Source organism: Mobula birostris, chromosome 5 (genome assembly GCF_030028105.1).
Source record: "Mobula birostris isolate sMobBir1 chromosome 5, sMobBir1.hap1, whole genome shotgun sequence".
NCBI lineage: Eukaryota > Metazoa > Chordata > Chondrichthyes > Myliobatiformes > Myliobatidae > Mobula > Mobula birostris.
This window is the reverse complement of record NC_092374.1, coordinates 165,138,546-165,156,082: the sequence shown is the minus strand read 5'-3', so window position 1 is coordinate 165,156,082 and position 17,537 is coordinate 165,138,546.

Here is a 17,537-nt window from a genome sequence, read left to right as displayed (position 1 = left end):
ATGACTGTGAGCGTGGAAACAGTACTTTTGGACAGATTACAAACACACAACCATCTTCACCACGACTTCAGTGACATGAAGCTTAAAAGAAACCCCACAGAGGATGCAGACAAAGAGAAGGGGGGACAGTTGTGGAGTGATAGAACAGTCTTTTGCTACAGTTTGGGAAGAATATAGTTCCATAAAATAGGTCTTACTGACAAGTTGTCCTATTTACAAACACTTTGAATGTTCACTTGGATCACTTAAAGCTGGATTGCCCATTGTGTAGTCTTAGTTCATCGTGCTCTCATTTCAGAATCTTTTTTTTCCTGTTTCATTATGTATATCAGCAGCAATTGGCCTCAATTAAAAGCAGCAATTTATATTTTGTTCCTCCACAATTTCGGCTTCACTTGTTTTACATCATTTTCTCAGTGTCTCCAAGTCTAAACTGTGAAATAGTCCCAACATTTTTTTTTCTTTTTGCTGTTCTGGTGGGGTGGCCAGTTCCAGTTCCTCCACCATGAAGTTTAGCTCCTTCCTGTTTTACATCAAGTGGACAACAGAAATACCAAATCCCATGGTTCCTACAACACAGACAACTTCAAGTACTTGCTGCAACAGTGGTCTAAAGTCCTACCCGTAACACAGAATTCAGACAAATAGGATTAGCATATTCTACCACTAGTGCCTACAATCAGGCTGACATGAGTTAACGGCTGGACAAGGACAAAGTACTCTTCATAGTTGATGTTCTTTAGCTGTTTCCAGGTTTGATGGTGCCTGTTTGTAAGACTTCAGACTGGCCAGGGGAATGTCCGTCATTGGGTTCCCACTAGTATAATGCCCGTCACCACAGCCAATCAGCTTCCTGTCGTTGAATTGGCTTCTGTTGCCATCCGCTTCCCAGGTCCTTGAAAGCGCATGACCATTTATTAACTTATCCTTCTTGATCCATTCCTTTTGCGATCCAAAAGTGGAGAGGGGGGGCTTGAGCTGCTGGTAGGAGCCAAGATCTGCAGGCATCCAACAGTTGTCCGAGTGTCCGAGCACCAAGCATTCTTGAGTGCACATCTCCGTGGCTTCGGCTAAGCCTCTGGGACCAAGTGGAACATCACCTAAAAAAAAAAGCAGAGACAAAGAGAAGCATGCATTAATGGCAAGGCCCAGTACAGTGTTACGTCCCCATATATAGGTGCTCAAACTAGCATTTGGATTCAGGTTAGGTGGCTTCGCCCATTCTGCTATAATTAAAACAAGCAGTTATGTGTTGATCAGTTCTGGTTGCTTCATTATAGGAAGGATGTGGAAGCTTTGGAGAGGGTGCAGAGGGTATTTACCAGGATGTTGCTTGGATTCGAGAGCATGTCTTATGGGGAAAGGTTGAGCGAGCTAGGGCTTTTCTCTTTGGAGTGAAGGAGGGTGTGAGGTGATTGATAGAGGTGTATAGATGACAAGAGGCATTAATAGAGTTTACAGCCAGCATCTTTATCACAGGGCAGGAATGACTAATACAAGAGGGCATAATTTTAAAGTGTTTGGAAGAAAGTGTAGGGGAGACGTGAGAGGTAGTGTATTTTCCACACAGAGAGTAGTAGGGGCATGCCAGTGCTGGTGGTAGAAGCAGATACATTAGGGGCACTTAAGGGACTCTTAGATAGGTACATGGATGAAAGAAAAATTGAGGGCTACGTGGGAGGGAATGGTTAGAATAATCTTGAAGTAGGTTAAAAGGTCAGTACAACATCATAGGCCAAGTGGCCTGTACTATCCTGCACTGTTCCATGTTCTGTGTATTGAGAGCACAATGATGCCACCAGTAGAATTGCAGCCTTTAATGCTGATCTCCAGCGCTGTCTACGTGGAGTCTGCACATACTTCCTGTGACTGTGTGTCATTTTCTCCCACTGTCCAGGAACATGCAAGTTCACTGATTCATTGCCCACTATTAATTGCCTCAGTAGATGTAGGTGAGTGGTATAAACTGGGCAAATTAATGAGAATGTGGGGAGAAAAAAATGTAAGATTAGTGTAAATGAGCATTTATTTGTTAGTCAGTGTGCTGAATGGCCTGTTTCCATGTTATGTCCCTCTGTGATTGCATAATCTACTCATTCAGCCAGAACGCAAAGCAACATCCAAAACATGCCGCAGGAACTCCCCTAGGACAGGCAGCATCTGTGGAGGGAAATAAACAGTCAATCTTTGGATGGGCAGACCAGCTGTGAGCACTATTCCAAGGGAGAATTATCTCTACTGTGCCTGATAAACATTGCAAATTCAGAATAAAGTTTCATTCTTCTGATCTGACCAACTGAAGGATGTGAAAAGTCACACTGAAAGATGTTAAAAAGGGAAATTTCATTTGATAAATACAAGAGATGCTACAGATGCTGGAAATCTCGAACAACATACAAAAATACTCAGAAAGTCAGGCAGCATCTAAGGAGGAGCATGAACAGTCAACGTTTTGGGCCAATGGAGGAAAATGCTGTCTGTTTATTTCCCTCTATAGATGCTTCCTGACTTGTTGTATTCCTCAAGCATTTTGTAGGAATCGCATTTGATTTCCCTCTAATCAAAGACAGTGGCAGAAATGATTTACTAAATTATTTCTGGAGACAAAGTACTTTCACTACAAGATTAAAGAGGAGGAGCTACAGTTGTTCTCTGCCCTTGGGCCACAGAAGTTTACAAGGAGATTTATCAGAGATGCAGAAGGTCATCGAGACACAAGTGACTGCAGATGCTGGGATCTGCAGTTAAAAAAAAACACAAAGTGCTGGAAGAACTCAGTGAGTCAAGCAGTATCTGCAGAGACAGAAGGAAAGTTGACATTTTGAATCCTTACCCTTCATCAGCCCTAACACAAAATGTCTTCTCTCCTCTTGTCTCCACAAATGCTGCTTGATCCAGTTTGTTTTTCTTGTAAAAAGTAACGACGGATTCAGAGAGGACAAAGTGAGTAAAGCTGCTCGCTCTGGCAGATGGTTCAGGGAACAGGAGACACAGATTTAAAATTCTGAACAACATATACAGAGGAATGTGAAGGAAATCTTTCCTATCAAGAGGATAACTCTCATCTGCAGCGCATTTCCGGCAAGGGTAGGTGAAAACAGAAACAATCCCAGAAAGAATGGGTGGGCACTGGAAGGAGACTAAGTGCAGGATCTTTTGGAAAAGATGAGGGGAATAGGACAGACATATATGCATGACCTCTTTTTGTGTTAGAATATTCCTGAGAGATTCTTTGAAATAAAGGAAAGTACATTTTTGCCTTTAGTCTGATGGGATTGCTAATGGTTGGGGCTGTGGACATAAACTAACTTGACTAACTGTAGAAGTCTGGACAAATTTTATGAAGCGTGGTATCATGTGGGACTACGATACTTTAAAAAAATGGGAAAATACCAAACATCTGTGATACTGTGAGCTCTTGCCAGCATGAACACAATGGGGTATCAACGTTTCTTCTGCATGTGTTGCTAAGAGACACGCAGAAGAGGGGAAAAGGCATCAAGTTCAGTCATTAATCTTTCAGAATGGAAAATGATGATATTGGGAACAATATATACAAAATGCTGGAGGAACATAGCTAGTCAGGCAGCATCCATCGAGGGGATGTTTCAGGCTAAGGCCCTTCATCAGGACTGAAAAGAAATGGTGCAGAAACCAGAATAAGCAGGCACCTCTCCAATTCATAGTGTCCCGATGAAGGATCTCGGTCTGGAATGTCATCTGTTTATTACCCCCCTATTCAAGTTGCCTGGCTTTTCTGAGATCCTTCAGCACTTCGTGTGCGTGCCTCTAGATTTCCAGCATCTGCAGAATCTCCTGTGTTGATGATATTGGAAAATTGCTCGTTTTAAAAATTAATCAGAGATGTCAAAACAGCATCATCCAGAAAGACCGCTTGGCCAATTACCAGTTAATGCTCCATGCCCAGTCCCACTGGAGCTGACCAGTCACTGTGAGCTGTCTTGCATGTATGGAGTAATATATTCTTATTATTAATCTGAGATTATTACAAGCTATTGGGTCTACTAATGACCAGGGATTATTTACTTTCTTTTGTGTAATAGGATTTTGCATAAGTAATTAAGAATTACTTTAGGCCAACAGCGTTATTCTCTGTAATGCTGGCATTAATTATTCTCTTATTAATTTTCACTTATAATCTTCTGCTTACTCTGAAGCAAAGACATTTTACTTCCAACGTCTTTGCCTTTAAATAGTCTCATGTGGCAGCCTGAACTCTGAGGTGTTAGATGAGATTGAGGACTAACCCTCGCATGACTTACAAAGCTGACCAAACATTAATGACGACAGACATTATTATCTCAGTAATAATGGAGCATGATCAGGTGTTGCGCTTTAAGGATAGTTTTATTTATGCATCAGTCAAGGTATGAAACTATTTCTGATTCCCTACCTTTTGAGCTGTCAGATACCTGATTCACACTCCCTATTGCTATCAGATGATATTGTACATCATTTCCATTGAATGATAAATGAAAACTGGATTCCACAGGAATTATTGTTCTATGTTGCACCTTCATGCTAATACTGTCAGAGGAAATAAGTGTGCTCCTTCCTAATATGCATTTAGATGAAATTAGAATGAACAGTACACATACAGGAGGTAAGGAAGGGAAGAGCATGTGTGGGAACTGAGGCTTTGAAATTGATTTTCTTTAAGAATCTGTGTGCAAAGGAGTATTGATATGCAAATCAATCACCTTTAACCCTTCAGCCAATACTCTCGAGATGAAGTGATTTGAAACCCTTCAATTATTGTTGCTAATGTTGAAATATTCTCCTCCCCTTTACTGAGAAGAAATATTTATTTTGCTTCCTTTAAAAGGAAACCATATTTTGCACTGTTGCTAAAACCAAAAGTGCCTGATGTGAACTCTTTACAATGACAGGAGCCACAGGCAGTAACAAAAACCTCCTGCTACAAATTGGAAGATCCAGAAGTGAAACTTGCAATTTCTGAAGCAGTTCCGTAAGTTCTGCATAACATTTTAGTGAATAATTTCTCATTGACATGATACTGCCTGGTGTACATAAAAAGCTGTTGTTGTGCTGCAGGATTGTTGATCACTGAGTTGACACAGGTTCTGGTTAGGCTGCACTTGGAGTATTGTGCACAATAAAGGAAAGATGTGGAGGCTTTGGAAAGGGTGCAGAGGAGATTCATTAGGATGCTGCCTGGATTAGAGAGTATTAGCTATGAAGAGAGAGTGGCCAGACTTGGATTGGTTTCCATGGAGCATCAGAGACTGAGGGGAGATTTGATAAAAGTTTACAGAATTATGAGAGGCAGAGATAGGGGAGACTGTTGAAGAGTCTCTTTCTCAGGGTGGAAATGTCAAATGCTAGAGGGCAAAGCTTTAAGGTGGGTGGGGGAAAGAGTTTAAGGGGGATGTGTGAGGCAAGATAACAAGGAGTGTCATCTAACACTAACAGGGATGGTTCTGGAAGCAGATACGACACATGACCATGCAGGGAACAGAGGCAAATGGATCATGACAGTTAGATCGACATCATGATCAGCACAGACAAGATGGGCTGAAGGGGTCGTTCCTCTGCTGTACTGCTCTATGTTTTATAGAATTCTTTTCTCGTAATTCCTTAGAGTAGACAAGACCATTCAGCCCATCAAACATACGCCAGCTCTTAGAGTGATCCCATTCTACACTTAATACTCTGAAACTATCCCCCACTCATCAACTCGCCCAGTTCTTTTGTGACCCACCATATTAGCAGTAACTTACAGAACCCAAGTAACCTGCCAGAACGTCCTTTGGGTGAAGAAGGAAACAAAATTACCCAATGGAAAGCCATAGCACCAAGGTCAAGCCTAAACTCAGGTTGCTGGAGTTGTAATTCACTACAACAGAAGTTATTGTATTCAGAAACATCCATCTGAAGCCATAGCAGAATCAGAATCAGAGTTAGTTTTGTTATTATTGACACATAGAAATATAAACATAGAAATCTGCAGCACATTTCAGGCCCTTCAGCCCACATCGCTGTGCTGACCATGTAACCTACTCTAGAAACTGCCCAGAATTTCCCTACTGCCCTCTATTTTTCTAAGCTCCATGTACCTATCTAAGAGGCTTTTAAAGGACCTTATTGTATTCACCTCTACCACCTTCGCTGGCAGTGTATTGCACGCACCCACCACTCTCTGTATGACACATGTTGTGAAATTGGTTGTTATTGAGGCATCAGGACAGTGCAAGATGTAAAAATTACTTTGTTGCAAGAAGAAATGAAATACACACAGTATATAGTGCAAAAGAGGGTTACTGAGGTAGTATTCATGGTGGTGGAGGGGAAGAAGCTAAAAATTTCCTAAAATATTGACTGGGTTTTCAGGTTCCTGTAGCTCTTCTCTGATGGTATTAATGAGAAGAAAGGCATGTCCTACATAGTGATCGGTCATTGATGATAGATGCCGCCTTCTTGTTGCACCGCTCTTTGAAAATGTCTTTGATGGTGGGTATATGGGCTTTTGCGCGTGATGGAGCTGGCTAGGCCTACAATCCTCTGCAAACTCTTTTGAATCTGAACATTGGAGTTACCATACCATGTGCTGCAATCATTATATCTGATTGTTCTCCACAGTATATCTGGAGAAATTGCTGGAGTCTCTAGTGACATACCAAATCTCCTCAAACACCTAATGAAATACAGTCACAGATGTGCTTTCTTCTTTTGAGTGCATCAATATGTTGGGCCTGGGATATTTCTCTGAGATGTTTACGCTCAGGAACTTGAAGCTGCTCACCCTTTCACCCTTTTGATCAGTTGATCAAAAGCACATTTCAAGCAGCAGGTGTGCGAGAAAATTCATAATTAGCATGAATAAATAAAAATAGACAACGCTAATCCTACTTCCAGCAAGGAATTCAGGCTGGCATTGAGGCACAGCTAAATGACCTCTGCTTCATAGCTCTGGTGACCTAGAGTCAATCCTCCACTTCGTGTGGCATTTGCACGTTCTCCTCTGCAACTGTGAGGGTATCCTCCAGGTACTCTGGTTTCCTTGACGACCCAAGGACAATCAAGTGAAATTTATTGTCAAATGCACAAGTATGGTGAGGAACAGGTACAGTCAAAAGCTTGCTTGCAACAGCATCACTGGCCCACAGGTACAGACAACATACAAGAACATAAATTATCAAGACTGTAAAAGAAAATTCATGCGTAAACAAAGAGCCAGAAAAAAAATAACAGAGGCAACTCCATGTTCTTCCAAGAGAACCATAGCATTATTGTTGGGTTTGGAGGCTGGCGTGCCTCAATGACCTGGAGTGATATGTTGGCTGGAGTCAGGGCTTTATCCTTTTGCACTTGGTATGGTCACCATGCCTAACTGGTCAAAGGGTAGATGCCAGACTAAGAACAGTCCACCAGCCCTCCAGATTTGGGTGTTCATCTGAGGACTAACAACCCTGACACAACTAATGTGCAAAGGACAACAAATTGTGCAAGTACAAAAAGAATATTGAGAACATGAGTTGTAAAGTCCTTGAAAGTAAGTCGATAGGATGTAGAATCAGTTCAGTGTTAGGCTGAGTGAATTTATTCACTCTTGTTTAGGAGCTAGATAGTTTAAACCTGATGACATGGGATGAGCCTCCTGTACCTCCTTTCTGGTGAGAAGACAGCATGGCCTATATTGTGGGGAACCCTGATGATGGATGCTGCTTTTCTGCGACAGCATCCCATGTAGATAGGCTTAATGGTGGGGAGCGCTTTACCTAGGATGGACTGGGCTGCGTTCACTACTTTTGTAGGCTTGATCAATGATGGTTGGCATAGACTTGGTGGGCTGAAAGGGCTGTTCCCTTGCTTTATGATTCTATAATACATTATTCATTAAGAAAAGAAAATACACTATTAAGTTGTGTATGTTCTTGCCACCTCCATTCTCTGTCTCTTCCTTCCTGGACAGATTGCAGTGGGGGAGTGATTGCTCACCAAGGCTGAAAACAGCTGGCTTCATGCAAACTTCCCTGGAGTACAGCTGGCATGTTCTCCCAGCAAAAAGCCTGATCCTCTTGGAGCAATTTGTCCTTAAGGATCATGTGCGTGCTCCAATGACTGCTTCACTGGGGTGGGGGTGGGGGGGGAGCTTTCAGCCGGCATCGAGCATGAAATTAGGAGGCTGCTTTTAGAAGCAGTTTTGGGAAGCTGCAGGATATTCCAATGCTAAATGAAGCAACTGGAGTCCTCTAACTATGTACAAGGTCTAAATAGTGCTTCTGGAAGTGCTATTAAGCCTCTGCCATTGAAAATGTCAAAAACACTTTCAATGTGGCACAGGGCTGGTAGCAGTTACCGTAACAGTATTACAGTGCCAGTGACCCAGGCTCACTTCCACTGCTGTCTCTGAGAAGTTTGTACATCCTCCCTGCGACTGCGTGGGTTTCCTCCAGGTGCTCCAGTTTCCTCCCATATTACAAAGACGTACAGGTTCGTACATTAATTAGTCACGTGCGTGTAATTGGGTGGAGTGGTCTGTCACTACACTGTCCCTCTAAGTTTAAATTTAAAGACAATTAGTGAACGTTTCAGAAGAATGAAATAAAGTTGGAGTAGGCGTTGGCTGCCCGGCTGTTCAAATCTGTCCCATCATTCAATATGACCACGGCTGATCTATTTGCCTCAAGTCCTCATCTCTAGCAGTTCCCCATATCTTTAATCTCCACCTTAAATATATCTAATCATCTCATTTCCACCACCCTCAAGTGCAAATAATTCTAGAGATTCACCCAGATATACGGATTTTCTGGATTCTGCCCTCTTCTTTTCCAGTCCTAATGTCCTGATGAAGGGTTTTGACCTGAAACTTTGACTGTCCATTTTCCTCCATAGACGTTGTCTGACCTGCTAAGTTACTCCAGTATCTTGTGTGTGTTGCTCAACAGCATAGTAGCGTAGTGGTTAGCATAACACTTTATAGTGCAGGCAACCCGGGTTCATTTCCAGAACATGCCTGGAAGGAGTTTGTGCACTCTCCTGTGACCGTGTGGGTTTCCTCTGGGTGTTCCAGTTCCCTTCCACAGTCCAAAAACATACCAGTTGGTAGATTAATTGGTCATTGTAATTGTCCCGTGATAAGGCTAGGATTAAATGTGCCGCAGCTTGAAGGGCTGGTAGAGCCTATTCTGCGCTGTATCTCAATAGATAAACAATAAATAAATTTTCAGAATCTGCAAGATTTCTTGTGCCCCAGAGATTCGCTGACCTCTAAGTGATTTCTCAGCTCAGTTTTAAATGAACAGCCCTTGTGTGTGACTCTCATAATCACAGGACAGAGTCCAGAAATGACAGTCGTCAGGAGAAAGATCAAGGCTAACATATCCCTATGACATTCTTTATCTTCTTTTCTAAACATGGTGAGTTGCTTATTTGAAAAAGGTACACTTGTGGAGGAAAACTGTGGCAGGACTATTGACAACCCTTGCAATGAGCCAGTACAAACGAGATGGACTGAATGACTTCTTACTGCAGTTAATCTGCCTTTGATTTTAGATGCCTTCATTAGGATTGCAGAAGAATGCTGCTTTAAATGCATTAATCTTTCATCTGCTAATATCACTCTCAGTAATTGCTTTGCTTGCAATATAAAAAAATGCCGAACCCTCTGTACTTTCTCCCCAAGGGATCACTCCCCTCATGAGGTCAGGGTATGAATAAAGAAATGCTCAAATGATTTGTTTGATGATAAACTGAATTGATTAGCCTTCCTGACAATTAAGCAAAAGCATATTCATCAGGGCTGCCAAATAACTTGTATCATTGCTGCTCATGCTCCTGCAGTCAACCAGGGACACACAGTGCAACACTCACACCTGCCAAAGAGAGGTCGGGATTTTACATTTTGGCACTAAACCAGCACATTTTGGTCAAAGCAAGCACATCTTGTTAGAATGCAAATCATTGGAAGAGGTACTCCTGTCATTTACTTTCATTACAATTGTCTCCCTACCATCAAACCAAGTATTTACAACCACTTCTATTGTCTACTTCCCAGGGGTGAATATTGGCCAGACAGTGAGGTACATCTTCTCATGACAGAGTTCCATGGAATTATAAATGACCAGCTGAGACACCAGACCTACGCCAAAGTAGATTCATCACATTCATCCGCTTGTATTTTCCCATTCACTCAACTTGTTTAAGTTACTTTGAAGCTTCTGTGTCCCCCTCACAATTCACGCTCATGTTTCATGTTCTCATCAGTCTTTGAAATATCACGATCTGTTCCCTCATACAGATAACTGATACATAAATGTGAATCATAGGGGTCAGATATGATCCATGCACCACTCCATTCACCTCAACATTGAACTGATTCCACATCCTATGCACTCACTTTCAAGGACCCTACAACTCATGTTCTCAGCATTATTTATGCATTATATTTTATTTTTTAGCTCATGCTAGTAAAACCTGAAGCATGGGCAGAGCCAAGCATACTCATTTCTCAATTGCTAGGAACTTTCAGACCTTCGTAGTGCTGCTGAGTATTGTGGCTTTCTGAAGATTTGCATACACATTGCAGTGTAGGCCTAATTGTTTAATGGTATTGTGTATCGACTTTAGGATGATACCAGTTGTAGATATTATTAATGGGACAATATATACCTTGTTCATGTTCCATAGTCTTTCATTTTCTTCTTTTTATTCAGCATATTTCTACTGTTTTTCACTTACTGATTTCTGCATATTATAGCTATATCTATTAAGTAAATTGTTCTTGCTTGTTTATCCTGTAATATTATATCCGGACAGTTATTATGGATTGTCCTATCTGTAATAACGGATCGGTCACAATATAATTTGTGGGACTCTGACTTTAAAACTGGATCAGGCCTGTATTCATTGTAAGATATGGTTTCTTTTATGAGTTTGTATTTTAAAGCAAGATTTTGGTGAACAGTATTTGCTACTTGATTGTGCCTGTTTAAGTACAGTAACCAGATTGGTTAAACTGCTGTAGGTTCCTGAAATGCGTTGGATTGTTTCTGGTTTCTTTTGGCATCTTCTGCATTTATCCTCCTGAAATCTTTGGTCTTTTATTATGTATTTTTGATAACTTTTGCATTAACCATCGGGTCCTGCATTGCCACAAGGAGCCCCTCTGTTTCTGGAAAGAGGTCTCCAACTCTGAGCCAGGCATGCGATGCTTCCTTGTTGTCACCTAGTCTGCGCAGATCATGGGGATGTCTTATAAATTTTTTTCTATATTTGCGCAGTTTGTCTTCTTTTGCACATTGGTTGTTTATCGGTCTTAGTATATAGTGTTTCTTTGATTCTATTGTACCTCTTTGTGTACTGTGAATGCCCACAAGAAAATGCATCTCAGGGTAGTACATGATGACGTATACATAATTTGATAATCAATTTACTTGGAAACTTTGAACTGTAACCCTATTAAAGGGGTACTTAAAACAGGCCACAACATCACTGGCACCAGCCTCCCCACCATCAGGACATAAATAAAAAAGTGTGCCGGAAAAAGGCCAGCAATATTGTGAAGGATCCCACCCACCCACCCTGGTCATGGACTGTTCTACTCCCATCAAGGACCAGGCTATATAGCATCCATGCCAGCACCAACAGACTCAAAAACAGTTACTTCCCCCAACTAGTAAGGCTAACCAACACCTCCACCCATTATTCCACTCCACCACAGTTCCCAACACCACTACTTTCTCGTTTCAAGTACACTTAATGTCAAAGAATGCATAAATGATACAGCCTTGAGATTTGTCTGCTTACAGGCAGCCCCAAAGCAAGGAACCTGAAATAATCCAATTAAAAAAAGATTAGCAACCTATGTGCAGAGAAAGAGAAACAAACACAAACAATAGAAGTGAGCACAGCACTCTGAACCAAAATGAGTCCTTAGAACCGAATCTCAAGAGGAACCCAGAGTAGGTCCAAGGCCTTGGTCTTAATTTATCTTATTAGTAGGGCCTTAGACAGGAACCATATTTCCTGTCAGAATCACCTTACATACAGATATTCCTGTGACTAGCGTCACTTTATGCGCATATTATCAATCTATGTATACAAACTAATCTTTGTATTTATATGTGTTTTTTCAGCATTTTTCATGATTATTGTGTTTTATTATATGCTAAATAGGATCCAGAGTAACAATTAATTTGTTCTCCTTTACACTTGTGTACTGAAGGATGATAACAAACATTTTTGCATCTTGAATCTTTAGTCTGAAGTTAGTAACGGCCTATCTTCCCCAAAAAGACCATATGTTCCTACTTGATTTCCTGTCTGTCAAACTATTTTCAATCCATGCCTATATATTAGCTCTAATCCTATGTGTTTTAAATCTTCACAATAATCTTTCATACAGAACTTTACCTAAGGCCTTCTGATATGCCTCATCTATTATGTCAGTAATATTGTCCCTTCTCCCCTCTCCCACCGGGCAGAAGATACAAATGCATGCGAGTATGTACTGTCCCACCTGGCTCAACGACAGTTTGTATCACACTGTTATCAGACTCTTGAACAGGCCTCTTATAAGTTCAAAAGTGAACTCTTCAGCTTTTGACCTCTTTAACCACAATCTACCTCGTCATGTCCCTTGCACTTTATTTAGTCATAGTCATAGTCATACTTTATTGATCCCGGGGGGAAATTGGTTTTCGTTACAGTTGCACCATAGATAATTAAATAGTAATAAACCATAAATAGTTAAATAGTAATATGTAAATTATGCCAGGAAATAAGTCCAGGACCAGCCTATTGGCTATTTCTCTACCTGCACTACATTCTCTCAGTGAATGCAACACTATATGCTGCACCTATATTCCTCTGACTACAGTGATGTACTTATGTACAGAATGATCTGACTGGATGGCATGCAAACAAAAACTTTTCACTGTATCTATGTATTTGTGACAATAATGAAGAAAATAAAAATAGAAAATAGAAATACCTGATGAAAACTCCAATGGATTTGTTAAAGACAAATTTCCTTTGAGCAATCCATGTTGATTTTGTTTATTCCCATTTGTATTTTCCAAGAGTGAAATAAATTATATTTTTTTCCATTGGAAATTGGTTTATTATTATCCATGTATTGAGGTACAGTGAAAAACTGTTTTACATGCAATCAAAATGGATTAATTCATTACAACAGTGCATTGAGGTAGTACAAGGTGAAACAGTAACAGAGAAATGGCAATGCAGACGGGCAATAATATGCAAGGTCATGATGAGGTAGATTGTGAGGTCAAGAGCCCATCTTATCGTAGTAGGAAGCTGCTTACGAGTCTGATAACAGCAGGACAGAAGCTGTGGTGGTATGTGCTTTTGGACTTTTGTGTCTTCTGCCTGATGGGAGAAGGGTGAGGTGGGTTTTTGGATTATTTTGTTACTTTACCAAGGCAGCAATGGTGTCCATGGAGTAGTGGTTGGTTTCTGTGATGTGCTGAGCTGTGTCCACAACTCTCCGCAGTTTCTTACAGTCTTGAGCAGACCAGTTACCATACATTGTTTTAACAATCTTGCAGTTCTGCTTTCATTCTCCTCCCTTTTCTGAATCATGGATTACACTTCCACCTTCAAGTTTGCAGCAACATTTCCATAACCTACAGAATTTTCAAATTTAATAACCAGTGCATTCCCTCCCAAGACAATTTGGCCTGCATAATGTTTCCTCATTAGACAACCCATCCACTTTAAATATTAGACAATCCTTTCAACCTCTCTCACTGTCATTTTCTCGTGGGCCATGGGACTAACGGATAATATCTTCTGTTTCCATACATGGTTAATACAGGGACTTGCTACGAAGGGCTCAGAAGGCCTTCCCATAAGCAGTCCTGTCCGTCTCATTTAACATTGCTCTTTCCCATCAGAAAATGATTAAGCTGCAGAATATGAAAAACAGACCCTACCACTCATCAAGATTGCTGTAGCCATCAAGCACTTGCCTACATTAAAAACATTTGATTCTTCCCACAAAGTCATTAACTTCTCCAATATTCCACCACATACCTACATGCTGGAGGCAATTTACAGTCAACAATTAACCTATCAACTTGCACTTATTAAACAGGGCACCCAGGACGCAAACCCACACAATCACAGTGAGGATGTGCAGACTTCATACAAACAGCACCGGTCTGGGATTGTACCCAGGTCACTGGAGCTGTGAAGCAGCAGCTTTACGAGCTGTCACACTGTGCCTCCACTTCATTCTCAAGTGCCTATCCAAATACTTTCATGAAATTTCTGTGCACCTCCTACCAGACAGTAACTCCCGATCATCTGTTCTTGCTAAATGAAAGGTTTTCCCTTCACTTCTTGGCCAAGACTTTAAATCCTGGGGTGGCATGGAATCGTATTTATTGCACCACTTTACAGTGCCAGCTCTAAGGTTGCGGTTCGATTCCCCCGCTGCCTGTTCTCGCTGTGAATGTGTGCGTTTCCTTCCACCTTCCAATGAAGTATGGTTAAGGTTAGTGAACTGCAGGCAAGCTATGATGGTGCCAGAGGTGTGGAGACACCCGCAGGCTTCCCCGCACAATCCCCGCTGATTTGATTTGACCAAATGATACATTTCACTATACGTGTCAATGTACATATGACAAATAAAGCTATTCTATAAATCTGTCCTTGAAACTACTAGGAAAGCTTTTTCCTCCTAACCCTATCTGAGCTTACCATGGTGTTTTGTGTCTCTGCCAATTATTCTTTGTTCCAATCAAAGCAACGTTGGGTTGAGTAACATTTCTGGAAGGAGATGGACAATTGACATTTTGGGTCAAGACCCTTCATCTGGACAATAGATGGTGAATATCTATTTCCCTCCGCAGATGCTGCTTGATCCACTGAATTCCTCCAGCATTGTTTTTATGCACCGGAATCCAGCAACTGCAGTTTCTTGTGTCTTCTATTCTTTACTCCGGCCTTCTCCCACAGGCACCCTTAATGTCAGTAAAAGCCCTCCTCTCCAGCTGCTGTACAGTGCTTTCATTATTATAGATTCTGCAAAGGCACTTGAAAGCTCCCACGATTTAGCTCCTTACATTAATAATTAAACACATATGTGCCACTTAATAAAAGAGTAACATAATGCCTTCATCTTGTATTAGCTATTGTACATGCTCATAACTAGTATACTGTTCACACTCCACCCTTAAAACGGTGTTCCTGGGATAGATTCAATAATACTGCGTCCCTAACTCTGCTTTACTCGCTGACCTTTTCTCACTCATTTGATGGAAAATCATTAGGAATTATTAGTGCACTCAAAATAGGTGAGAGATTGCTACCCTCAAGTAGGAAGCAGGAAGATTGCAATCACACTTGTGAATCTCTCCATCTCATATGGTACTGAAATTAATCTTGTGAAGATTCTTGCTCAGTAATCTCAGACACCATCTCCACTGGGCAGTGATTTTGTATTAGATCAAAGACTTTTTTTTAATGAAGCCTAAACTGAGCAAATACAGTAAAAAAAAAGCAGAGGTGGGAAATGCATAAGCATAAGAACATGTCATATTATGGTACATTTTCTTGAACTTCTTATGGTTGATAATTGTAGTCTCTTACAATTTCATTCATTGTGTATAATCCATCAATCTTTGAATCAAGTAGTCTTTTAGGTGAAGACATTCTACACTAGAGGCTTCGCAGCCTTGATGTCTGGTTGAAGTCACATACTGCATTATAATAGAACATCATTACCATTTACAAACATGAAAGCCAACTCTTAACACCTGCACCAATTTTACGATTCAATCCCCACCACACTACTAGTGCGTCTGCTTTGTGGAACTCTAGTGCTTTAGCAGAATGGGGAAGAGTGACATTCTGATGCGACACTGAAGGGTTTCGGCCTGAAACGTCAACTGTACTCTTTTCCTAGATGTTGCCTGGTCTGCTGAGTTCTTCTGGTTTTTTTTGTGTGTGTTGCTCAGATTTCCAGCATCTGCAGGTTTTCTCTTCTTTGTATTCTGGGCTTTGCTTCACCCCACAGATCCTGCCTGACTACTTGGGTATTTCCAGCATTTTATTTCAGCTTTCCTTTCTGTTCAGCGTGGTGAAGCAAGCATTTTAAGAACACAGGAACATCAGAAATAGAAACAAGAGAAGGCCATCTGGCTCGTTTAGCCTGCTCTGCCATTTGATAAAATAATGGCTGATCTGGTTGAAGATTCTGGTCCACCCCATAATCTGTAATCCCCTGCTGTGCAAAAATCTATCTAACTGTGTCTTAAATCTATGTAATAAGGCTTCCCTGTGCCGAGAATTCCATAGATTCATTAGTCTCTGGGAAAAACAATTTCTCCTCACCTCTGTCCCAAACCTCTGTTTTATTTGAACGTGCACAGATTAAAACATCAGACAACTTTTCATCAGTCATCCTGTGATTTGCTTCCCAGTTTCTTGTACTGAAAATCTATTCATCTCATGATAAACGGAGGTCAGATGCCTGCTCTAAACGCTGGCCATGCTCTCTGTATCGGAAGAGGCAAACACTTCTTCATCGCTCTTCATTTTACTGAGCACTTTATTGACTTGCTCTGCAGAGCAATTCGAAGGTGACTGCTGGCAGGATGTTTTTCAAATCTGGCCTATTGATACCTTAGAAACCTTGGAACTCATTGACCCTTGCACTTGAGTTGCCAATGATTTGGTTTAAATTTTTAAACACTGTTAAGATATCAGTGCATACTGGTGCAAGTTTCTTTTTCCATTATCTACATTACACTACACCCTTCCATCCTGAAATTGACTTATGAACACTTTCTTACCTTCTAAAACTGGAAGTATATTCTTACAAGATTTTTAGATGTTTACTCCACAGCATGCAAAATCTGTAATCAACAGGTTACAGATTTGAAGATATCAAATGATACATAGAAGATTGACGAAGATGCTGCCAGGAATTGAGGGCTTGAGTTACAGGGAGAGGTTAGGCAGGCTAGGAAATTATTCCTTGGAATGTAGAAGATGGAAGGTGACCTTATAGAGATGTATACGGGGCATGGAGAGGATGAATGCACACAATTTCTTTTCCTCAGGGAAGGAGAATAATTATTAGAGGGCATAGGTTTAAGGTGAGAAGGGAATCATTTAAACCTCCCTTAGGATCACAACCTTGCTGTAGGGTTTGGAAGCTTGTGTGCCTCACTGAGTCAGAGAGCTAAGTTAGCTGGAGTCAGGGCTTTATGCTTTGGCTCTTGGAAGAGTCACTCATGCCAAGTGAGTCAAAGGGTAGAGGCCAGTCTATGAGTGGTCCACCGGTACTCCAGGTTCGGGGGTTCAGCTCAGGGCTAACAATCCTAACTGGTTAAACAAAACTGTCAGGGAAAAAGTAATGAAGCATCCTTCTACATCTGAGTGTGCTGGTAGTTCTGAGTCTCCTGCAGAACTTGTATGACCGACAGTAGTAAAAACTGAGCTACTGACAGAATGAAGGAAGCCCTTAACTCGGAAACCCCATGGTCAACTCCTTCACACAGAGAATGGTGGGCACATAAAAC